This window comes from Anas platyrhynchos, chromosome 1 (assembly GCF_047663525.1).
Source record: "Anas platyrhynchos isolate ZD024472 breed Pekin duck chromosome 1, IASCAAS_PekinDuck_T2T, whole genome shotgun sequence".
Taxonomy (NCBI): Eukaryota; Metazoa; Chordata; class Aves; order Anseriformes; family Anatidae; genus Anas; species Anas platyrhynchos.
The window spans coordinates 27,918,922-27,944,851 of NC_092587.1; the positions used below are offsets into that span (position 1 = coordinate 27,918,922).

Below are 25,930 nucleotides of genomic sequence, written 5' to 3' on the forward strand. Positions count from 1 at the left end.
AGCCTCTCTGGGCAACCTGTTCAAGTGCCCAGTGCCCCATGCTCCATCACCCATACAGCACAGAAGTGCTTCCTTGATCTTAAGAGGGAACCTCCTGTGTTCCAGTTTGGGCCCACTGCCTTTTGTCCTATCACCAGGTACCATTTCAAAGAGCCAACCTCTGCACCCTCCCTTCAGAAGTTTGGATCCTTCTGTCCAATCTACTGCATTGTTCCAGGCCTTCTTCTTCTCTGGAATCTGAGTGCAGCCAGAACTGATTTCAGAAACAGCTTTCAGAAAAAAAATACACTCCATGTATCACTTATCCTGCTTCTTCTCAATTCCCATCTGTTCTGCTGGACTCCCTGTATCACATTTCTTGTACCAGTGTCCAGTTCTGCTTCCCATCTGCTGCAAAAGGACAAGTAGTAGAATCCTTTTCTATAAATTGTAAGGGAAAGGTTAAGCAGAGGACAAGATTTAAGTTAAGGAGAGGGAGAACAGAAGATTCCTACCTGAAGAAGATGACAGGTAGACAAGACAGTGATGTCATGATATTGATGCTTCTGAAGTCCACGGCAATATTCTTGAGCTTTAATTGGTGTTAACATGGCAAAGAGATGGAAATTAGTGAAAACATACGGACATTACACTACAGGTTACCATACCTCCAGGGCCATTAGCTTATCTGAGAACGCAGATTCAAGGAAGAGATAACCTTCCCACAGTTCAAATCATATGACTATCAGCAGTCATATAGTGACTTTCCCAGTCAGTCTAGGAAAGCAAATCACTAGCCCAAAATCCAAAGTCATAATGAAGCCTTCATAAAGCACTCAGATTGTGTAACTTCCTTGAGATGGATGATGAAGAAAAGGCTAAAATATTTGTTAAAATGAAATACTGATGGGCTCTGGCAAGTTGTACTGTTCTTGGTAGACTTCTGCATCTAAAAGTCCACTAGCCTAAGATCATCAGAGGCAAAGGAAAAATCCTTTTTATAAAAAAAAAAAAAAAAAATCCACCAATTATTCTCACAGGCAGTAGGCCAAGCTGCTATTGAGTTATAGATGGCTGTGTTTATTTGTTCATTTTTTCCCTGAACCAAAGTTACAGTTTTATAAAACCCTGAAACTACTACAGTCAATTCTGTGTGTGTGACTTCAGACACCTTCAAAATTAGGGAGTTAAAAGAAATTACACTTGGTCTATAGATACCTTCTTTGGGCCTAGTCTTTCATTTGGGACAGTAAATACTGGTCAAAGAGGAAGAATTATTTGAACATGGAAGATAAATTTGACAGGAAACTGGAGGTGTTTGGCAGCAGCAAAGAAACTAAGAATAAAGCAATAACAAATAATGAAAAGCATATGAAATGCAGTGTACCTACACAACATTTATCAAATTATCCAAACAAAGAAAATTACAAGGACAACATGTACAACCAGGACTATATGTAGCAACAGATAATGTAGCCTCCTTTCAACAGGATGGGGAACACCTTCCAGGAAACAGTAACTGGGAGAATTACAGCAGTTAATCAGCTGAATATGAACTGGCAGTGGTCAAAGGACTAACGTAATCTCTGAATGTGTAACCAAATATATCTAACTGAGAAGCTGTATTACTTGAGTATTTGACACTGGGGTCACTCATACTGAAATAGCGTTGCAAGTCTGATAATCACAATTCAAACAGGACACTTGTAAAATGGGGAGGATTCATAGGACACACTTTAAGTATAATTAAATCGCTGTAAAACAGGCCTGGCAGTGAAAAAAGTAGATCTGTTCTGTTTACCAAAGAGAAGATTATAGAATGATTTAACCACAGCCTGTAAGTACCCAAATGCAGGGCAGAAGCTTAACAATGGTATTTTATTCCTCCCTCCCTATCTCTAAAAAAGGCATAACAACATCCCGGAAAGCTGAAGCAAGACAAATTCAGATTAGAATACAGAGACAAGGATTGAACATTGAATTGCCATCTACTATACCAGGTTACGGAGGGCTACAATGGATTTTCCATCACTGGAAGTTTTCCCTCCCTTTATCCACGCCCCTTCAATGAGATCAGCTGTTTTTCTAAAAGATATGACTTAGTCCAATCTTCACTGGTCTTAAAGCAGAAACTGAAGAAGTCCTCAGCACAAAGGAAGTCATACTCAAAGATTACAGTAGCTCTTTACAGGCTTAAAGGCTGCTAATGTAGGACAAGAGCTCAAACTTCTTTTAATCCTTTATGCCTTCTAGACATACTCATTGCTAAGAAGCACCTGTCACGGACCAAGACAGCTCTACTCAGAGCTGTACAAACAGAACGAATAGGTAATCCCTGCATTGGAAAGCTGAACTTCTAAACACATGACACAAGACAAAACAGGTGGATTCAGAGGGGGAAAGAGAGAAAACAATGAAACAATATGGGTCAGCACAAAAGGCAGGAGCCCTCATATCAGCAGTCCATCCATTGTCGTATTTTCTTCAGGCAACACAGCAAGGGAGAGTTTTAATGAGGGATCTGATGTTGGACGGATATAGACCAAAACCAATTTTTAGTAGTGAGGAAAATTACCAGTAGAGCAAGTTACTAAGGGCTGTCATGGGATCTCCATCACTACAAGTATGTCAAACCAGTGTTTTTTTTTTTTCCCTCAAAGATACGCTCTACTTCAAATAGGAATTAATTCCTGAAGTTGTTATATAGGTACTATTATGCTGAAGATCCAACTGGATGATCACAGTGGTCTCTTCTGGCTTCACAAAACGTTTTCCAAGTAATTCTCATCCCTTAAAACGTATCATTATTTCATGTTAAACAAAATTATCAAGAACAGTTTATGGAGTCCCACAAAAACAATAAAAGTACTTATGAGATGACAGAACCATTCAAGCACTCTTCTGCACTTTTTCTTTTTGTTTTGTTTTGTTTTGGACACAAACTAAGTAAAGAGAGAGAGAGGTAGGCTTCACTAAGTCTGTGCACCTACTGTGTGCGTTTCCATGCTAGAATGAATTATCAGGCTCCCTAAAGAAAATCATAAATTCTTAGGAGAAAAAAATGACAATATCTCACTCTTACTATACAATTTATTTTGCTTTAGAGAAATGCAATAAAACACATGGAAAGAACCAAAGTCTAGAATACTGACAAAGGAGGAAATCTGCAATCCATCCATTCATAAAAAGATGGAGACCATTTGCTATCAGGCTACAATAACAAATATATCTAACAGGAAGGAGCATAAAGACTCATACTGTCTGTGTTAAAACATTAGTTGAGTTCTCAACCTAATAAGAGAGCCTCAACCATGCCAAGGAACTCTTAGGCAGTACTTGGTCAGTCACAAAATCACAGAGTAAGTGAGGTTGGCAAGGACTGCAGTAGGTCCCTAGTCCAGTCCCCCAGCTCAAAGCAGGCTCAGCTATGAGATCAGACCAGGTTACTCAGGACTATCAAGGGGTCAAGAATTTAATACTCAACTGAGGAAAAGAGAACTTCACATTCCTGATAGAATGACCACAGAAACCTCATTAAGCATACAAGCAAATAGGTTTGTAACAAAATAATTAATTTTTATCATCTGCTCATTGACGTGTTTGAGAAAAACAATGTGAGCATCCTAAAGCTATCATGTGGGGAAGGCTTTAGTCAGTCAAAATACTCTCTTTCAAATACTACTATATGTACGATTGCACACAGGTTTCTTTTAAGACAAAACTTACATTGTTGGCTAAATTTCAAAATGATTTCAACAATATGACTTCGAGCATTACAGTGCCTATCTTTCCAAATGCAAAACATTGAATTAATCAGACATGGTTGACATCTATGAAATCCCCAGAATGAAAAAGCAAAAAGAAAAAAGATTGGTAAATAAAATAGTCTGTAAGATAATGTTTTGTATGACAGATGTTTTATGAAGTGTTTTAACCAACTGAAAAGGCATTCATTTTGATAAACAACATGTGAAGAGAAGAACAATGGGCAAGGTAAAAATATAACAGGAAAATTAAGTCCTGGACAAATAGTTTAAAAGAAAATGGAAAGTACCCTATTGCATTTGCATAAAAATCCACATTTCACTAGAAATATAGATTTCCTAATAAAGCACCATATTGCAAGGATAACAAATTAGCATTCCAAGGTGTACTCTGTAGGTCAAAACAGAAATTGTCTTGGACTACTTTTGAAAAGTTTCTTTTGCATTTTTACTGACACAGACATAAAATATAATAATACATGTACAATTAAAGTTTATAAGGTTGACCAACCCTTGTAATGCTCTTCCAAAACATTTTTGAGGCTGCTTTGTCAATATATACATTTGTCTTGTAAGCAGAAATACACTCTAAAGAGCTTTTACCTTCTTAACATTTGTAGAGAATGCATTCAGATCATACCTCGTGGTTGGCATTTGTCTGTACAGACAAGCTTGTTTAGTTGTTTTCAGTTTTTAAAAATCTTAAGGTAGGTATCTTGAAGTAATAAGGAAGACAGAGGAAGGTGGCAAGTGAACGCATACATGTACTACATACCTGAAAAATCAGTAAGAGTCAGCTTTTCATCTTTTGAGTAATAAACCACAACCACATCGATCATATAATTGGTGATACCTAATAGTAACCTAAAACCATCTATTCTGAGGTAGATACAAAGAATCTTTCACCTAAGCAAAACTACTTAATTGCTATACAAAGAAACACATCAGCTCTGGATGCCTGTGAAATGGCATGATGTTTATTGAGATTCGTACAGGATTCCAGGTAATCTGTGATGGAATGTCATTGATACAGATATTTGACAGTGACCTATTGACATATCTTTGGCCAGAACCCAGATTAAAAAGAACTATTTGTGGCTACCACAGAACTTTGGCTCAATTAGCAATTTTAAGACTCTGCACAGAGATAGCTACTTTGTGTCTGTGGCACAGTCTTGGGATCCACCTGAAGAGAGTCATCTATCTACACACACACACACACACACACACACAAACTATTTAAAAAAAAAAATTATAGTGAGAGAGTAAAGAAGTCTGAATGAAAGTATGGAACTTTGGAACATATATAAGTATGGAGGACGGAAAAGGAAAGAGTGAAAAAAAATTCCAGATTACAGAAAGTATTAGAGACCTTTTTTATTTTATATTTTTTGAAAGAATACTATACTGAGAACATATATGTATATGCCAGTCTCTTAGTAGAAGAGAAATGTGACCAAGAATGGTAATTTCTGAACATAACCATTTGTACATATAAACACACATCTTTACCATGAGGCTAACAGTAGGATAGCTTCCCCAGGCAGGCTGTAGACTCTCCATACTTCCAGATACTCAAGATCCAACTGGTTAAGGTCTGGGGCAACCAACAGCCTTGGTTTAGAAGCGCCGGTGGACTGCAAGATGTTCAGTCCCTTTCAGTCTCAACTATTTTGTGAACTTTATGGTAAAGTACTAAAAGAAACTAAAGGCTTTAAGCTCTGGTATCCTAAGTACTAGACTTGTAACCATTTGTGGAATTGACTTAATATCTTAACTGCACCTTCAGGGAATCTAAAGAATTGAAATGTTGGTTTGTATTATTAGTAAGTAGACCAGGCTCAAACTTTGGAGAAATCTTGAGTAACTCACCTATGAGTTACTGAAGACTGGGACAGAAGTCTGAATCAGGTGAATAGATGAGAACAGTAGACTGGAAAGACAGTCCATTTCACCAGAGATGTGTCTGCTACTGATGTTCCCTCCAGTGAGGAGAGCCGCCCAGCATTCACAATGTACGACAGTGAGACTCACACTGACTTTTGACATACTCCCAAAATTCTGTATTAGCAGATACTCAAGGAGAGACAGCAATCTCAGATTATTTGATGTAATGTTATTCACCTTTGTATAAAAATCATCTATACCATCCAAAGTGACTGATCATCCTAGTTCTTCCTACTTTACCAGTAGAAGATCATTTATAGGGACTGGGAAAATGTATATATCATTTTGGCTGCTCAAAGAAATAAGAACAAATACAATGGAAAATAACACTATCCAGAAAAGGCTTGAAGGGCCCAAACCTTTTGATAATATCTGAATTAAATCACTGAAAATCACTGAAAAGTTTCTCCCAGGGATATCAGACAGAAGTGAACAAACTCAGCTCATTCAGCAATATGATCAGGACACCTCACGGGTGGTACCAAACACCTTGTTCTAATACCTTGTACACCACTGCACCATTTGAAGAACTTAACTACTTCCCAGAAAAGAGCCAGAACTCATACTAACTTGCCATAGTACACCTGACAGTTTCTCACTTGCACATGAATGGGATGCCCTTGAGGAACAGGAATGGAACTTCTTGCAAGCATGTTGACTTGAGCTCCAAGATCCCTGAAATGCTGTCCATCCAAGTGGAGAAGAAGGAAATGCTTTTACTTAGAAATCTGGATGGGAAAGAAGACATGAAAGGGCACCTTCCAAAAGGCACTGGATTTGAGTAATAATATTTAATCTGGAAGCATGGTTACCCTTAGACGAATGGAATATCTTCATAGATAGCATCCCAGTCTCGTATACATGTCCACATTTTTTTGGTGGTCAAGTCTGGTATGATGCACTATAGTGCTGCCATGTGTTCTCAGGACTTTGCAAGGGAGAAATACAGTCCAACAATTGAGTCCCACATGACTAGAAGTGCAACCTTAGCAATTGTCAGGTGATAAGCATATTCAATAGAGTACAGATGAATTCAGTTTCTTCTTAAGCAGAGTCAAGAAGATTTTGAAGTCCACTTTATGAGAGTCTCATGAACAGGAAAGATGAAAGAACTTCTTTTTAAAATAAGCAAAGAATATAGCCTTAGGTAAAAATCAATCACTGAAAAACCTTCAGGGATGACATTTGAGAGTCTTTGAGCACTAGGAGGTCACGAGAGAAGATCCGGGAAAGTGATCTGTGTTTGTCATTTTTCCTGAGACTTCACTAAAATGATAATAACAAGATGTTTTAAAGAAGGAAGCACAACCATGCCATCTGGGTATCTGGCACAGAAGGTAGCTTACCAGTACAGGGTAGTAGACTGACTGTCTTCAGGATTATATAAATATATATATTCCAGAAACAGAGAGGACAAGAAAAGGAAATTGATCAAGTGTAACTCTGTATCTCTTCTTTTTTTTTTAAGTCTCACGGATCTCCACACATTAAGAAGAAATATCTAAGTAAGAGACCACAGTAGTGGGGTTGCCTCAGGAGGTGCTGATATCCTTTTTCCACTATACTTTTTTGGCTACTAAGAGCAGCATAACTTACTCAGAAGCAGTTTGGTCCAATTTCCATGCCAATTATTTTGAGTAACTTCCATTCTGTTCAATTTTGAGTACCCCAAAGTACTGATGAACTTAAAATATTGCTAGGAAGTTAGGTTATAAAAGAAGAGACTAGAAATGAATGTTGGAATGAATTACGTAAGTGCACAGATTGGTTACACCATGATCTGTCAAGAATATGGTAACTATCACCTACTCCTTCCAGTTGCACAGAAAATACCAAAGAGGGGAAAAAAAAATATTTAGGTTTGTTGAAGCTTGTAGCTAACTACAGGAAGATCAATCAGAGGAGGAATTTAAAGGGAGTACTCCCATACATAAAAAAAAAAAAAAAGAAAAAAAAAAAGAAAAAAAAATAGTCTAAGAAGTCCCAGGAATATATTAATACTGAAGAAGGCACTTTATCAGAAAACAGGCTCAGGAAACTACTGAAGAATTAAACCTGTATTTGAATTAAACAAACAAAATGATTTTTGAAATATTCCCATTGATTCCATCTACAAGTTTTCACAGTAGTGTATGACAAAGAAGCACAGAGGTTTTGCAGACCTAGCTAAGCAAAAAAGATGGGCACAGGATCGAAAGAAACATTCTGAGTTGCCATGTGTATTCTTTTGCTATTTAAAGCAATTGTATCATGCCAATTTTGTTGAGACACTTATCAGAGCCCCTCTCTGAAATCTCATGCCATCTCCCCCACTTGAATGCTTGGTTCTGTCTTGAATGCTCCGTCTTCCAGCCAGAATTTATCCAGGGCTTGTTTACACTCATTTGTAGGTGTTCTAACAATGTCCCTTAGCTTAAACAGATATTTTCTCTCCCTGATTACTTCTCTGCCTTTCTGTAACGCACTTAGAAATATGAAAGAGAAATCATATCCTCTCTCAGTTTTTGTTTCATTAAGCTAAACATGTCACAGTTTCTTAGTCTCATCTTACAAGATAAGCTTTCCATTTCCTGATCACCCTCGCAGTCCATCTCTGTTGCTGTTCCAATATTAATTCATTTTTCCCGGAGAAAAAAAAAAAGTGTTAGGGCTAATAGCCTGTTTGTCCCTCCCAGTTCATGACTATCCTCATCACTCTTCTATGTAATGCCCCCAGTTACAGTACAAATTAAGGTAGTGTCTACTTTACACCAAAGTTATAAAAAATAATAATCATAATAATTGCAAATTACATAATTTATAAATACTGATTTGGGGAAACAAACGCACAGTGCTCATTTGTATTATATGCCTAAGTACTAGGCAATCTTTCACAATCAAGTGACCAGCATGAAATTAAAGCCTACTTCTTAGCACTAAAATAAAACATATTCATTCTAGTAACCCACACATTTTTATCTGCAGAGATGCTGTGAACTAAATTTTCTGACTGCATATATGTATGCATTCCAAGAAACAGATTCAAGCTCTCACCATAGATTGTTTAGCTCTGTTACTTAAAGCAGATCTTAAGTAACACGCTGACCTGAACCAAAACTTGTTTCAACAATTTATGTCATATTACTTTCAAAATGAGCAAAGAAAGAGTTTGAAGTGTGACAGCGGACAGCAGTCACATTTACTGCACATTCCTCACTACAGGCAAGCTCTACAACTAAAACATGTTGGGCATTGGAGAGAATGCACATGCAGGTAGCTTTGCTTGTCCCCTTTCTTCTCTGGGAAGTTTCTTCTTAATTTCTCGTAACTGACACACAGAGCAAGTCACAGCAAATCCCCAAAGATAAGGCAAGGGTATTACCTTAATGGCAGTGTCTTACACTGACAGTCCAGAGAGAAGTACCCTGTCTACAGTTTGAAGTTTGAAGAATTCAGGCATCTAACTTTCATTTCCCTTCCTGGTATCACCTACTACTGACAACCATATAAGCAACTCCTGACTCAGTAGAGACAAACATTCATACCATGCAAAATCAATACCATCCACATACAAACCTGTATAAAATACTAGTTTACACAGTTTCAACCCCTGTCAATTTTAATAGATCACTCAAGAGTTAAGAGTTGCTTAGAAAAGTGATAGCATCATTGCTCAAAACAATAAATATCCTCCAACTAATTACTGAAATGAATTACATGTCCAAAGTCCGGAGTCCTGAATATAAATGATGTTTAAACATGTAAGACTTGCAACAAGTATCACATCTCATACTTGCATGTATATGAATATTACTAAACCTTACCCTCCCCCAAAACAAGATCCTTATTATGACAAAATACTTAGCTTTTGTTTTGAAACAGACTTTTAGAAGACAATATTGTACCCGCTAAATATTTTCAGTTAAAAAATAAGAAAAACCCAAGATGCTCTTCTACACAACACTCAAGAGTTATGAAGATATTCATCCATTAGTTTGAGCAGGAGCAGACACGTAACAAAAGCAAGTTGCTCAACTCTGTACAGGCTATGCAGTAATCTTACTGCTGGTAGTGAATACACTTGCTGAAATAGTAGTTATTAGCTGATTAACAGATCAGATAACAACCCATCTGTTTACTTCCAGATGTTCTATCTAGAAAGTGCTCCATGAAGAGAAAACTCACTAAAAAAAAAAAAAAGTCCCTTTCTGAAAGCTTTCTAACTCTCAGATAGACCCGTACAGATCAACACAAGCCTATGTGTATTACTATCACATTACACTCCAGTGAGATTTTTTTCAGTCACTTATTACGCTCTTGTTTTTTAAACTTGTGAGAAAGAAAACACTTCTATATAAATTATATTCTTCTTAACCATAGCCAGTATATTTCAGCTTCCAGCATGACAGCTTTCATCAGCTAAATATGAAAACAGGGGCCAAAAATCGTAATTCATAGCACAAATAATTACAGAACTTATGATTCACCCAACACAGAATGTGATTTTTATCACCATAAATACAATAGTTTAAAACAACAAAACAGCTTTTCAATTATTATTTTCCAAAAAACACAAAGGACAAAATTAACTCAACAGTAATGCTTCAGAACTAATAAGTCTAATTTTTAAGTGTATTGAAGCAAATGGATACTTTTGTACTGATGTGAGTAATTAAAGTACAAGAGCTTCACAGACTCAGAGATGTAATGCAGCCCTTTTATCAAAAGCAGTCACTCTATCGCGGCCTGACAGTTAACAGCATATGATCTGGTAAACAAATACTTTCACACAGTACAAAAGTGCCATTAAAGGCCAGAACTGTCAACACAAATTCCATTCTTACAAGAGAAAAAAATATATAAACTGTTGATCACCTCTGGTTGCCTTAACTAGCATGGAGGTTGTCATGGAAACATTTCTGCGAAGTTCACAGTGATGAAACACAAACACTTCCAGTTTAATTGCTATTAGGTTTAGCATACCAGAGTTTATTTATACTCAAAGAGCATTATGATAAAATGCAGTAGAAAGTAAAGCTAGTAATGATCTGGCATAGCAAAGCCAACAGATTTAAAAGAAAAAAAAAATAAGGAAAATAAAGCCAAATATAGAAGACTTTTATTAGACTGAAACAAGACCCCCCCCCAAAAAATTATCCTTTTCCCAAAAATATTAACAGAACTTTCAGCTAGAACGTGACTTGCCTGTGACAGTTTTTATGCAACTATATTAACATACTGATGTGTGAAAATACTAAAGAAACAAAACATTTTCAAAGCTCATTTGAGCTACCAAATATAGCAGTATCTATTATACAAATTCAGAACAGATTCTTAATAAAAATTACAGCATATTAACTTTTGTAGCACCCTTCTATCATGTGAATATTCTATTTTTCAGATAGAATAGATCTAGTCCTGCTATTTTCTTACCAGCAGAGCTCCCCCAGCATAAATGACAATTCTGTTGTCCTTGCAGACAAATTGAGCCCAATGAGATTTCAAGTTATAGTGCTGACTGACTACATGAATACAAGTCAGGAACAGCTTAGTTTTATTCCATTACAGTTAATGGGGATTCACTTTTATTTTATTAGAATTAAACAAAATTTATACAGATGCATGGAAGTTACTAACCAAAATCTGCAGGTTCCTTTCATTATAATCCGATTTCATTTTTTAATAATACTACATTCATTCTTAGTCTATGAGTTAAGTTAATGCAAAGCTTTAATAAATTCCAGTGACTTTTTATCTGTTTTCATTAGCAGAAGTTTACTCAACTCTGCTGACAGCCTGCAACACTCAGAAGCTGAGCAGAGGTCAGGGGGTTGGAAGAGGGAATGGAACCAGTTTGTGCGTGAAGCGCGCAAGGCACGAGTACAGAACAAGGATTCAGATGTGGTGCTGCTGGCGTATGCTACACACAGACAGGGAGCGGGAAAAAGAAATGGAGTGGGATGCATTGTGCTCACTTTCTAGACACTGTCAAATTCCCGGCTACTGACTCTGGCGTACAAGTATAAGAATGCAATCTATGGCCCACAACCTGCTATTAATTTTCTCATTCACATGAGAGTTATGTCTTGAACAAAAGTATGAAAAGGAAAATATATAATCTATAATGTAATAACTATATTTTAATCATTTTCCACTATCTGTTTTTTATGTCTAATCTCAAAGTAAAAATGCATTCATCTTTATGATTACCATATTTATGCTTCTTAATTCTGTTTTTTTTCCTTTTCACATTTGCGCATCTTGCATTTATTCATTCTCTACTTCCCTTCTTGCTGATGTTCCTGACAATCCTCATTCTCTCCTTCCCAGTCACAGAAGTTACAATAAATTAAATTGTTAATGCTGAATTTTAAAATCCATCATTAAGTTTGGAATGAATACCTTAAAAAGGATTAATGAAGAAAGAAGAAAATGGAGTAAAGATAGACTTGGTGTGTTCCAGAGAACCAGCAGACTCAGGAAAATAACATTGTAACAAGTTTACATTCTCAAGATTATAATTATTACCACTACAAGAATATATGATTTGACTATATGCTTAAATCAGGAGCAATTTGAAAAGCACCACATTTTTGTGAAGTAGCCCCACATTCATCATGCAATTTCTTTCACCTAACTTTTTTTTTAGCTAGCAATATTTCAGCTCAAACTACGTAATTCACCATCTAAGATTCTCCTTCCTGTTTATTAATAATATGCTTCTGATCTAAATGAACATATTTTTTGTGACAGTTACTGGAAGACAGCAGCTTCTTTAACCCTGATGCATGGCTCTGCAGTATCACCATGGTCATTACTGCAGAATTTGAATGTACCCAGTACTGTCACTGTAATGTATTTGTCTTCTGGTCCTCTTCCCACAAGGGAGAAATATGCAAATGAGTGCCCTGTTTTGTTACAGCCCTTTTCTTTTCTACTTCTCTGGGTTATTTTGTCCTGTGGGCTATTAGAAAGTTAGTTTGTTCTGTGTAAACACATAGAAATAAGTGTATTTGTGACAAAGAAAAAAATAAGATTTTAAAACTCTTGGGATTAGAAGTGAAATAGGATGCAATTCATGATGTTCTTCAGTTCCTCTTTCTCCAAGGCTTGGATGTATCCCTGAGCAAGGTCCCTACTCTGCACAGAGGATCTTCAGCCTTCCTGCCACAGGGAGCTCCCCTTTTCTGGAGAAGCACAATGATCCAACACAGGCTTCATTCCCAAGCTCGTGTGGAATCAGGCCAAGAACACTGAAAATAAATACTAAGACACCGAATGACTTCCAAAGTCCTGTGAGGATATGGCAGACAACTCAGAAGACAGATATATTTAACTAAAGACAGCATGTACTTCAACATTTTCAATTTCTACATCTTCACATCCTGTTGTACCATTACGGTGGTACTAAACCAACAGCTAACAAAAAGGTACAAATAATGATAATTTTATCACCACCCGACAAGACAGTGAAGACTATCTTACAGAAAGTCTTACAATCATATAATTCCCCATGAAAAGATAGTTTTTGGAAATTTTATGCATCCATCGAACAAGTGTGTCAAAACTGTTTGCAATGCTTCACAACAAGATTTATGAGATTTTATCATTATTCCCAGTTTGATACTTTGGTGAACCCATCTGAACCTGGTGGGAGTGCTTGACAGCATATAAAATCTGTGATTATTTCAATCCCACCTTCATCACTGAGACACCTTCTCATGCAGTTTTCTTAGCTGAAGCTCGTTCAGAAAAGGTTAAACAAATGCCACATGTTTTTAGTTCCATCTGGAAGCACATGGTGGGAGATCACAATGCCATTTAGTCTCAAATACACCCTACCCAAAAGCAGGCTCATTCTGTTGGCAGCAGGTCTTGCAGTGATGAGCATCAGTGCTCTCCTTCACATTGCTTTGTGCTGTCTGCCATGCCTCTGGATGATGTAGTGCTTTCTTGTTTGTACTGAAGACTTCAAATCTGGCTTCTTCTGGTCACTTTCTTTATTTCCTTGTGTTGTTATTCCCAATTCAAAAAAGCCAACTAATGGAACAGATGACATCTACGAAGAGCTGGATGGGAAAATCTCTCTCTCTTAGCGTTGGGCAATGTCAGGTGAAAGTCTGGTGAGCTGATGAATTGACCTTGGGGAGCTGTAATCATATTGATTACTAAAGTGAGGGAAGCTGAACCAGTGGCGCGACAGTGACATGTTTCAGTAATGGCAGAAACAAACAAAGGAATGAATGAACACAACAGGAAGAAAAAAGAAAAGTCCCACTGCAGTCTTTGGTAGTCCATCTACCGGAAAGAAGCTATCCATGCTGCCACATTCTCCTGGATGCCATTCTCTATTTTGGCTGGAGAAAGCAAGGAAAAAGGAAAGGAGGAACAACCAAACACTAAGCAGTGAGTTAAACCTGCAGCATAACTTCCTGATGAAAGAGGCCATGCAAGTCAAGAGGAGCAGGGCTAGGAGTCCAGGCCTTTTCATGGGAGCATTGTTCCCTGAAAGCTTCACACTTGCTGGTCCCTGTGAGAAAGGTGAAGGAGCTATGAGGGAAAACCCACCTCCCTCTCAGTCTTTGATAACCTTTCTCTTTTCTCTCTCCAGTTCCTCAGCAACAAAATATGAACCTGGGTGCACTAACAACACATCTTTTCTAGAATAAAAGGGTCACTTTGCGCCAAACCCGGAGCTCTAAGTCCACTCAGTGGACTTAGATTCTTCAATGTAGAAGAAGGAAGCCAAAAGAAGCCAGAAAAAAATCCCTCTACCAACTCTCAAGATCCCTGGTTATTTCCTTGCTTGGTAAGAAAAAGCAAAATGAGATACATTAAAGATCAAAGAGGAGCATCAGACACACTCCAGTACGCAAAGCCTTAAATATGCTTCAGTACAAATGAAAAAGAAAAATCACACTACAGTAGTAGTGTCTAGAGCCTTGTATCACTGTCCCCAAGTGATTCAAAGCCATCAAACTTCAGGCATTTGTTTCCCATGAGATTACACATATAACAGCACAAAAGCTGTTAACATTATGACTGTTTACTTCATTGGTGCCAGCATCTTCACAGGTGACAAACACTTTCACTTAAATTCATTCTCTCAGTAGAATGACGTCACAAAAAAGGATGGTATCTTTTATTTATTTATTTTATTTTACTTTGTTTGTTGTTTGTTTTTTTTAAATTAAAATCTGCACAATAGCAGTCAGTAAATGGCACTCCCAAGAAATAAAGAAAAAAAAATGAAATAAAATAAAACTGAGAAAAGAAAAATATGGTAAATTAATAATAATAATAATAATTGCAATGCTGTTAAATTGGCAAAGCAATGGTAGCAAGTTTACAGCTGATGTGTTCCAGGCTACACCAAAATTATGTATGTGTAAAATGTTCATAATAGAGTATAAAAAGTCTAAAATTTATCAAGGTTTCATGCTGATCCTTCAGTCTGGCAAATGTTTGTAAAAAGAAAAAAAAAAAGGCAGTGTTAAGTAAACATTTCAGACCTCAACCTTCTTTATATGCCTTTGAACCTTCGCTTTCATGTGCAATACCTGACAGCCCACTGAGAATAAATGCTGAAAGCCCCAAAGATGGGTAAAACAGAATTTCTGACTCAGGAAATAAAGATCAGCTGAATATGATTCCCATATGGCAAACCAGATCAATGGAAAGCAAGACCAAAATTTACAATATCTATACTGTGCAGTACAACATGGAGGTTGTCTTTTATTGCTGGTAGCGAAACTCCCAGTGGCCAAGAATAAAAGCAGACACAAAGATTATACATCCACTAATGGTGAACTCTAAAAATACACATTGATACATTTTGGAGTTAAAAAAAAAAAAAAAGGAAAAATAAAAAATGTTGAACCTTTATTTAATATTACTGAATACCAAACAGCAATTAGAGCAATCAACTTCCAGCACAAAATCCAGGATTATTAATATAAAGGCATGTTTTCAAAGCCAAGGGGAAAAAAAAATAAAAAAAATAAAAAGAACAGCAGATCGGATTACCTGATATGAAAAGAAACACTCTTTGCTGTAAAACTAAAACAGCTTCAAGGCTACTTTTGTGATAGCATGTGTGGCTGAATGTGAGAAAATGTATAACAATATTATTACTTTTATTTCAAGATTTCCTGTAAAACCTCAGGTCATGCTCATGAAGACTTCCTTAAAAAGCAATGATAAATCTAATGAACAATTTTTAGAACTTGAAAGAAGGACAATTGGACGGGGGGGAGGTAATCAAGCAGACCTCAACAACCAAACCGACACAGTAACACTGACTTGTGTTAGCAGGGCTTCTCTGCCAGGAATCCCAGAGCAATGCACCTAGCTATCTCTGGTGGTCTCAGAGGGCACATAGAGCAAGAAGTCTGTAAGTAAAGGAAAAAAAACAACTTCTCGAAATCTTCTAATACAGTTCAGATGGAAATACATAAAAGGGAAGGAAAGAAGCTGACAATTCATTTAGTAAATATAAACTGACCAAATTAAGAAGACATAAAACAGCTTTCAAACTTCAGGAAAATATTTGGTCTATTCTAGTAGCAAAGTCTCGACAAAACTCCTCTACAGGGCTCATAAGCTCTCTCCTTACCTCCTTCCTTGGGCAACATTTCCACTAATTTAGGCCAATAAATCAGGCATCATCTTTGACTCGTTCTTCACACGAGCATCTTGGCGCTGTACACTCACATATTTACAAAAGTTTTATATGTAAATATTATAGGATCTTTACAATCCTCATTCTTACAGTATGTCTCTCCTCTCAAACCATACAGCTAATATTCCCATCCCTCTTATTTCACATCTTGTTCCTCTCTTTTGTTCTAATCTTGACAAATGCAATCTCGTTCCACTGACATAAATCCAGTATCCCATTATATATTAATCACTTATCTTCCATGTCAAAGCCTACCTATCATCTCTCATTCCGTATCTAGAAGTAAACTCCCTTCTCCTTTAGGTCCAGGCTGCCAGCTTCCATCATCTATGTGTTATTTTTTCAATTAAGTGTCTTCAGGCTTTTTATCCAGGCTGACACCTCACACATCTGTGAATGTCCATAAGACTAACTGATTAGCCTCTTCCAAATTGCTTTGGCAGGAGACCTATGGAAAATTTTAAAACAGATTATTTGCTGATATGCTACGATAACTCCTTGTTTTCTTGTTTTTCCTTGTCTGTTTCTACCTGCTGTGTCCACCTAAATATTTAAATTGTCCAGTTTCTGGGGTGGGACTCACAGTTGTTCTGTGTTTGTACAACACCTAGTAGTGGTGTTACAGTCCATCCCTGAGACTCTACAGGAGTGTCAAAGGACAAATAGGGAACTAATGAATATTGATATGCCAATAAGCACACTAAGCACCCTCCTGCTTCCTTCAAAGGAAAAATCAGTGGTCAAACTAACATTCATATATATCATGGTTGTAAGGGATTGCTGGCATAATTCCTTCACCAAACCTGAGCATGTCTTAGAAAAGCCCTTAAATCATATTTGTTTCCCAATGAAAGCTACTTTGAAGTCCTTAATAATGTCTTTTTGTGAACAACCACTCTCAGTGTTAAACTGCTCTTCTCCTACTGGACTTCGTTATGCCTTTATAAAGTAAACTGGAAACTCTCTATTATCAAGTTTCTCTTCTCCATGTAGCCCTATTTCCTTTTTTTTTTTTTTTTTTTTTTCAGAAACTATCCAGAAACTTTTTCTTTTCCTGATGCCAAAAAAAGAAAGAAGGAATTTAGGCAGAAACATCTAGCTTTGTTATTCCCATTTAAGATTTATTTGTTTATACACCCAAGAGTATAAAGTCCCAATTTAAATTTAAAACATCCATACTTAACTGATCAGCCAGCATAAATGTCCATGTCTTTTCCAGAGTCACAACTGTCCTCTCTGGATACAGACCCCAATATTGAAAGCAAAGTCTGTAATATTGTCTCTAATTGTATGACCTTATATTTGCGTGTACTTAAATACTCTATTACTAGATTTGATCTGGGCTCATATGCTGCTCACATTGCTAAGTATCATTCCCTGTCCTCTTAAATTGATATATTTACTCTCCTTTATTTGTTTTAATTTCACAGAACTAGCAAATTACAAATATTCATGACACCTCCAAGTTATACAAAAAAATATATATCCTCAAAAATCAGACCATTCTTTCCACCTCTCATTATTCTATACTACTTTCTTATAATTTTAAAAAGTATTTTCCTGAAATCAAAGTTGTTGGAGGAAATAAAGCAGGAACACTCATCAGAAGTAAAAGTCAAAGCAAGAAAACTGTTATCATGTAACACACAACTATTCAACTCTCACTTATGAATCAGATCTTCAGAGATTTCCAATATCTGAAAATACAGTACATGCTTCTCTTGTATTTTTATCCCTTTGATATAAAAATAAAAATAAAGGCAAATTAAAAACATATCTCCAAACTATAAACTGAGCTTGCTTTCTGTCCCTCTTGCTCGTTCACAAGCAGAATTGTGTTGCTACCAAACCAGCCTCCCGCATAGCATGGAAGATCAGTGTGGCTCTAGTGTCTTCCCTGATGAGCCCCAGCTGTGGAGGATGGAAATCTTGCACGCTGCAGAACATATGGGGTACCAAGTTTTAATAGCCTGATTCTGCAACACTCAGTTCAGGAAGTTTTTACACATCCTATTAATTATAATAATATCAGTGAGGCTTACCCAGCAAACAAGCCAAAGCAGCTGAGCTCTGCAAGAAGTTTTTCAAAGGTATAATGGAGTTAACCAAAGGGCATTAGTAAGTACTGAAGGAAAAGGAGGGGAGATAATAAAAACAGGCAATCAGCTACAAAACATGAGATGAGACTTGAAGGCTACTATTCCCTCTTTCAAGCATAAGATTGATTTTCTACTGCATCCCTAAGCAAATTACTTGAATCTTTAGCCTTACAGAAATCAGGTTCCACTTTAACTTTCTCCTGATACATCTGACATTTCAGCTGACACGAAGCACTTTCCATACAATGATTTCGGTAAAAATGTTATGGTTTCTTGTGCTACCACTGTATTTTATGCAGCTTCTTCACCTTGCAGTATGCCTCTAGTTAGACACAAGTTTTAGGATACTTCTTCTTCAATGAAATCATTTTTTTTCTTAGAATAATCTCCTCCATTGCTAGGATCAACTTTAAATAGGCATGAGAGGAAAGATAACTGAAAAAAAAAATCATAATTTTTTGCAAGCAAAAGCAACCAGAACAATTTCAGAGCTACGATCTTCAGAATTAGTGGTGCTGTTGAAAACTTCCAAAAGGAAAGATTAAAATGGAGGATTTTAAGAAGGTTTCTTTCTCCCATATTCTGGCCTCCAGAAGTAAGCAACTCAGCACAATTACAGGGGCACGCTCACTTAGCACCTCAGCCCTGACAAGCCATTGCCACAGCTCTTGTCCAGAGCGCTGTCCCTGCCATCCAAGGAGCTACAGACACAACACTAATGCTCTTGTTTCTCCAAGGCCCTAATATTTGCAGCTGAACACGAAATGAGTTAAAGCATTTTGGAAAGCTAGGAAGCAAGTTATGCTGTCTGAATAGATATAACCTTTGTATTTTCTGAGAGGTTTTTTGCAAAGAAAATACGCTGTAATCCCAGAAGTTCAAAAACCATAACTGATCTCCTTTAAAAATGGGAAGGAATGTAAGTTTTCCTCCTCTCTTCACTATCAGCAACATTCTTTCTTTTTTTTATTCTTTTTAAGTCAACCACTTAACTATTTGTGAGAAAGTAGACGAATGCAAGGCAATAGGATACCTAGTTTCTATTTCTAGGAGTCACAAACTTCCAAAGATGAATGAAAGCAGCATCTTCCTTGGCATCATCTGCAATGACTGGGTTCCACCCTGCACATAGAAATCATGGGCTCCTACTCTGGCCAAATTAACCAAGTCAATTATCATTAAAACACTAATCCCTTATAGTGAGGATCACATTGCATTAATGTGACTTACCCAACCATTCAGAGGGGTGTACGCTTTCTGAAACATAATGTGGTAAAGCAGATGACCCATAGGTCTCTTAGACTAAGGATCCAAATTTCAGATTTTTTATGAAGTGACTTTAGTGCCAACATTTATCCGTTCACTTTCCATATAAGATAAACTGAGACTTATCTCCACTAAAGAAAGAGCCTTAATGAATAGTAATTATCAGAGAAGGCATACTCACTTTAACAATACCCAATATAGCACATAGGTCTATTCTTGTTCTATCTAAATCTGCCTTAAATAAAAATATAAATGAAAACAGGATGATCATCTTCTCCTTCTAAATAAATAAAAACCACATAAAAGCAAGAGCTTCCACAGCAGAGTCTACAGGAGGTGCAGAAATCATGCCTCATGAAATAAATTTGCACTACTTAGCCTTTGTCTCAGTTTGCAGTAGTTTGTTATTGTTTTGAATCTTATTTATTTGTTTATAAAAATACTTAAGTATATTAGTGGTCAAACCTACCATCCCATACAAACATGCAACCGTCAACAGAAGATTAAACTTTAAAAAAAATAGTCTGCATGAGATTATACTGAACTGCAAACAGAAGTGGCAAAAGCAATTAATCAACCTTAAGCGAGCAAAAGCTCTAGGTCAACAACAGTGCTTAAAACAAATTAAAACTTTGCAAATGGTCACAGAAATGGTCTTTATATCAAGTACATCAAACTTTTAGGAGGCTTCAAACTGTTCAAATTGCAAACCAAAGACAGAAACTTTGCTTCTGTAGTCAATATACATATTACTAGATTATTTTTTAACTTCTTCTCACTAACAACAAAAATGCAGGCCTTAAATGAAGTTTAAAGTTCTGGAAGAAAAAATGTCTTTGATGTCATACTGCAATAAACAAATTGGTGAAGTCAAGAAAACATTTCAGAAAATGTTGATTTGTGGTACAGCTACCAATTAGCCATTTTTTGTTTGTTTTTACTTTTGTAAAGTTCGCTAAAACTGTATTTACTGCCAGTACTAGAGATTTGCCAAGTAGAAATCAAAAGGTATGGTTTTCATTTCTGCAAAACATGTTATGCAGGAAAGGGATGGTAGAGCTGGAAGTAGTTTAAGTACAATTACTAGCTATTTTACACAGGCCTTATTACAAGATGCACATACACACACGTGTGTGTGAAACAAATTTAACTTGCAGAATTTCCTTTAGAGCATTATAGAAGTCCAGTATGAATTATGAATACTTATCTACTAGCTAATTCACTTTCTCTCAAGTCTTCTATGATAAACAGAATAGTGCAAACTACTGCCACTGTACCCAAAATGTCCAGAACTTTTGGCAACAATGAAATCTAGTTGATCCACTTCAGCAATGATACGACTTCATCTTGTAAATATCACATTCATATTAAGCCTCTAGATGCACAGTAACAAATATGAAGAAGACGTCTCTTACAGGAGGTTTTAAGAGTCCCATTCTCACCTTTCCATACTTGATGAAAAAAGTGATTTGGGGGCTAATTCAACAAGAACTGTCATCTGAATATTCATAATCACTCATTTTTTTCATTCAGAAATTTCTTTTGCTGGATATGTAAGGTACTTTCACCTTGAACTAAAACCCAAAACAGTAACACAAGAGCAGGAAAGAGAGGCTCACTCAGCACCTGACTTCAGTGCTCCACAAGAAGGAAGAATATGGACTCATGCTCTCTTACCCCAAGGGAGTCTCTACCAGCCAGTTGGAGGGGCCAGAGGATGCTTCTAGCTGTTCTTCTGGCTGCAGCTGGGCCACAGCAAGAGAAGCACATGAAACACCCATCAGGAAGCTGAGTATGGGACTCACCTGTACCCAAGCACTGGCAGAGGTCAGGGAGAGGTCCTGAGCCTTTCTCCAAAGATCACTCGCACATATTTGTGTTCATGGACGGAGTGTATGAAACAGCACCAGACCAGGAGACACAGACTGAATCCAAGACCTCTGCCTGTCACAAAGCTTCTCCAGTTACGTTACTGTATTTCTTGTCCACCTCCATCAGGACTCGAGTCCATTTTACAGCTCAAAGGATTACACGACAGTTGATATAGTATTACGCAAATTAACAGAATGCTATTATCTATTCTTTAGATAAAGAATACCCTACACAAAGAAATAACCTACTGAGAAAAAATACTGACATAACCTTAAAGTAAGTCAGAATATATTTTCACATGTATTTCCATTCTTAAGAGCTCAGGTTAAGAGTGTAAAATGAACACTTTCCTCATACAGTTACAATACCCTTTTTTAGAAAAGGCTAATTTCAGAGGTATCTAATTTCTCTCAGAAATAGTTTCTGCACATATTTAAATAATTCATAAGAAAAAGTCACTGTCTTGTGAGAGAATTATAACATTGGCTTAGACAACTAAAGCCAGGCTTAAGCAATACTGCACCACCACCAAAAGAGATGGTTTTGGTTAATTCTTCTCATTTGGACAGGATCTCTTTCATTACGTCATTGGATTCTTAATTTTTCTTCTGCCTAAGCGTAAGGGCCACCACAAGCCGGTATAGAATCCAGGCAGTTAGTAAGAAACAAAATTATCTCTGAACATGAGAGGTAATACAAAAACCTGCTTCTGCTATCCTTTGTCCACACAGTCTTAACTTGCATTGAGGACATTTTTTCCCTTCTAAGAACATGACTCAGTTCACACAGTTGCTATGCCTAGAGTAGGACTAATTTCTCAGTCTTGAAAGCCTTTCAGCAATGGAATGGGAAGCGGTAGATAGATTAAATTAGAAGATCAGAGTTTACAGTCATTGAGCTTCAGAAAGCAATTTACTGGCATTCTCTATTTAATTATCTCAACACCTCATAACCATTAATGAATTTATCTTTACTGCACTGAGATTAAGCAACTCTACCCTAAAGTTCCACAAGAAGTCTATATCTGAGCCAAGAATTACACTTATAAATTTTAGGATAGCACTTTGTCTACATCACCATCATTCTTCCCAATGCTAAAAGCAGTTAATTTCAGCCTCATGAGCCGTGACTGTTGCCCCCTCCCCCACCTACTTAAGATAAAAAATAATGTTTGTTTCTCTTAGGGCCATTCTTGCCCACTCCATTCCTACTGCTGTGCTCACCCCTGACAACAGTTTATTGAACCTAAGAAAAGCAAGTATTTCTCACTGATAGCCTTACGTGCAAAACTTGCTCCCCCTCTCCAACCCACAATGCCCCCTTGAGGCAAAAGGGAAGGGAAATGAAAAAATTGTTTTGTTTTGTTTAAAAAAAAAAAAAAAAAAGCTGAACTGCAGGAAAAGAGCAAACCGGTGAAAAAGAAAATTGAAAACCACAAAGGCTGTCCACACTTATGACACTCATCTTATCTTCTCTGCTTAAGCAGCCTTTTTTTTTTTTTTCATGACCTCTTTTCTGGTGTGAAACTTCATCCTCTTCACTACTGTTCAGAGCAGTTTAAAGAAGGTTGCAGTTCCGAAATCCTTCTCATGTGCCCTAAATGCTACACACACACTTACATATCTGGTAAAAATAATTTGAGAAATACTTTATTTTAACTTAACTCTAATTAAACACACATTTCTATAAGGCAGTCAAATGCAGGGAAGTGAGTAGCCATAGGTATGAGAAAAAGTACTAACTTTTGTTGTTTAGAAAAATTAATCTTTAAATCTGCTATAGTCTAGTGATCCCTACAGATCACCAATAGACACAGCTCATTCCTGTTTATCAAGAGCTAAACAAGAAAGTAAAGATTTCTGGTGGGCTTTTAATTTTGTGCCTAAAGTCTTCTGTTTAGTTAGCTCTACTTGAAGTGTAAAAAAAGAAAGAATTCTAGTCTATCTGTTGTACCTGATACTTTTTTTTTCCGTATTTTTGTGTACATCAGAAGTACAAAAACCTTCTGGAGTCAATGCATGAGGTTAATAAATACTGGTAAGAAAGGTAGTGGAGAACAAATCTGATTTTCTCAATACACTCTACCATCTTCTGTTAGCAGGCACATACAAAACACAATGAGAACAAATTACATTCAGATGGTACCAGTGTTCAGGATTTTAATATCGCTCTCCTCACTACAACTATATAAAACTCTCTGCATAAAGGTTACCTCTAACACATCTTCCAACTCTTAAACACATTAAAAAACACCCTTATTACACTGCACATTTAACCACAACACAAGGAAAGGTTAGCTCCCAATAATAACCTTATAAAGAAAGTACGGTATCAGTTAAATGGATTTTAAGTAAGGGTCCAAGATCATATTAGGCAGCAATTATAAGCTACAAATTGTATTTCATATCTTCAGCAAGAGTTAGCACAAGTCTTGCTGAGTCAAATCTCTGCTATAAAGCAAAGCCCCTTGACGTGTTTTAAATGCTGCAAGCAGCTGAGCCCTGAGGGGTTAAAGCTAACACTAAAGCTAGGCTTGAAGAGTTGACCAGGTAGCTTGTGACCATAGATCTAAGTATGTCAGTCACAGGCAAGTGTACCGTGCTCTGGTCACGAGTGAAGGCCAGGAGTAATAGATCAAGTTCATCAGCTGTTGCAGAGCCTACCAGAGCAGCAGCAGGGTGAAACATTAGTTTCACTGAGCCTACAGCCATCTGAACAGTAAAGGTGACACTGGATGGCGACTCATTATTTCCATCTGTCAAATGAAAGTAAATGTATTAAAAGAGTTTCTTCCAAATAATACATCCTGGCAAAGACCCTCTCAGTGTAAGGAGTAAAAAGAACAAAACAAAACACAAAACAAAAGAGCCCATCCCCATCAGAAGACCTCAGAGGAGAAGCAATTTACCACATCACCCCAGTGTAGCAAAACAGTGGCCTTTGCAGCCTGACCCAAGGCATCACCTACAAAACCCACAAACCACCACTCTGCAGCCATGCTCTGAGCACTCACCTTGCCTCGTCTCCCCTCTTCTCCCAGAAAGTCCCACTGGCCCAGAACAGAGCAGGGAAACCTACAGGACATACGTCATGCATGTTGGGGACTTCCCTACCGAAAGAGGTCCCTATGAGAATCAGCTTCCTCCCTCCCAGCCATGCCGCCCAAGGCTTGGGTCTGTGTTTTGTTTTGCTACCGAAGCATTCCAGGCTGTGTCAGTTTGGATTGCAACATAAATATTGTGCAACTGCAGACTCGTTAGTTCCAATTATGGTAATATTGCAGGTGACAACGAGAAAGAAATTTTCTATAGTCTGTGGTCATATTCTGCTCCCAGTCATCTATGACTGAGATGAAGAGAAATTCAGCTGGAGAAACTGTTGTTAATAGCTGAATTTGGATAAAAGTGTACGCCTAGCATTGACTTGAAAAAATGGCAGCTTCCCCATTCTGGTAATAATTTAGTCATAACAACAAAGAACTGAAGAGCAGTCACCGAGTATAGAAAAATGTATTTATAAAACTGTATTTAAATGATACATAAGTATAATTAGAGGTTTTTATGTAAGCACCATTGATTCACAAAATGAACAGGCATCTACATGTAATACAGTTAGTGGTTAAAGTTTTATTCTAGCTACTGAAGACATGTACTGAGTAAGAGGTTAAAACAGCACTCCAGTTAAGTCCAGGACAGTAGGTTCCGTTTTTACACATGATCAAATAATTATAATTGTATTCTTTTAGTGAGTCACACGTGAAGATTTAAAGTAGGAGTGCCCAGTCTGCAACCTGGGAGGACCAATCAAGCATCATGCAGTTTGCACCACCCACCACTTCTCTCAGACCTTACAGCAGCTCTCCTCTCACACAACAAGCAAATGGCAATGGGGGAAGCTCTCAACAAATGGCAGCAAGGAGGTACCACCAGAACACTGCCCCACAGCCTGCTCCTTTTCTGCTCTGGAGAAGCCTGAAAGAACAAGGAGCCACTTGGAGAGGAAGAAACAAAATGTGTAGGCAGTCCAACCAACCTACAGCAATACCCTGCCTAGAGAAATATGTAGGGAATTACAGGTGTTCAACCACTATGCTGCTTGAGAAGCATGGACATAGCTTCTGGGAACTTACTGAGCAGATCCCGTAGTAGCACAGATCACACAGCACACAACACCAGCAGTGCTATGCAAGGCTACCATGCTTCGCTGAAAAGGATGGACACCATTGATTTAAAAGAAGTATACGTGTTCATTTTTTAAGGAGCATCTTCCTCGTATGTCTGGATCTTCACCAACGATGTACCTAACTGCTGCACTTTTTCAGATTAATTGAATGAACAAATGGA

The 25,930-nt window shown here is 37.3% G+C and overlaps 1 protein-coding gene across 14 annotated transcripts in view; it reads right to left on the bottom strand.

Moving 5' to 3' along the window:
* The window catches only part of FOXP2 (forkhead box P2), a 432,109-nt gene that overhangs the window by 397,299 nt on the left and 8,880 nt on the right, over positions 1-25,930 (bottom strand). Inside the window, exon 1 of one of the 14 annotated variants that reach the window (XM_038180658.2) lies at positions 24,601-24,751. The exons of the other annotated variants lie outside the window; for them this stretch is intronic. The gene's annotated coding sequence lies outside the window, so the exon portion shown is untranslated. Of the gene's footprint in view, positions 1-24,600; positions 24,752-25,930 lie in introns of those variants that run through there. 14 annotated transcript variants of the gene reach the window in all.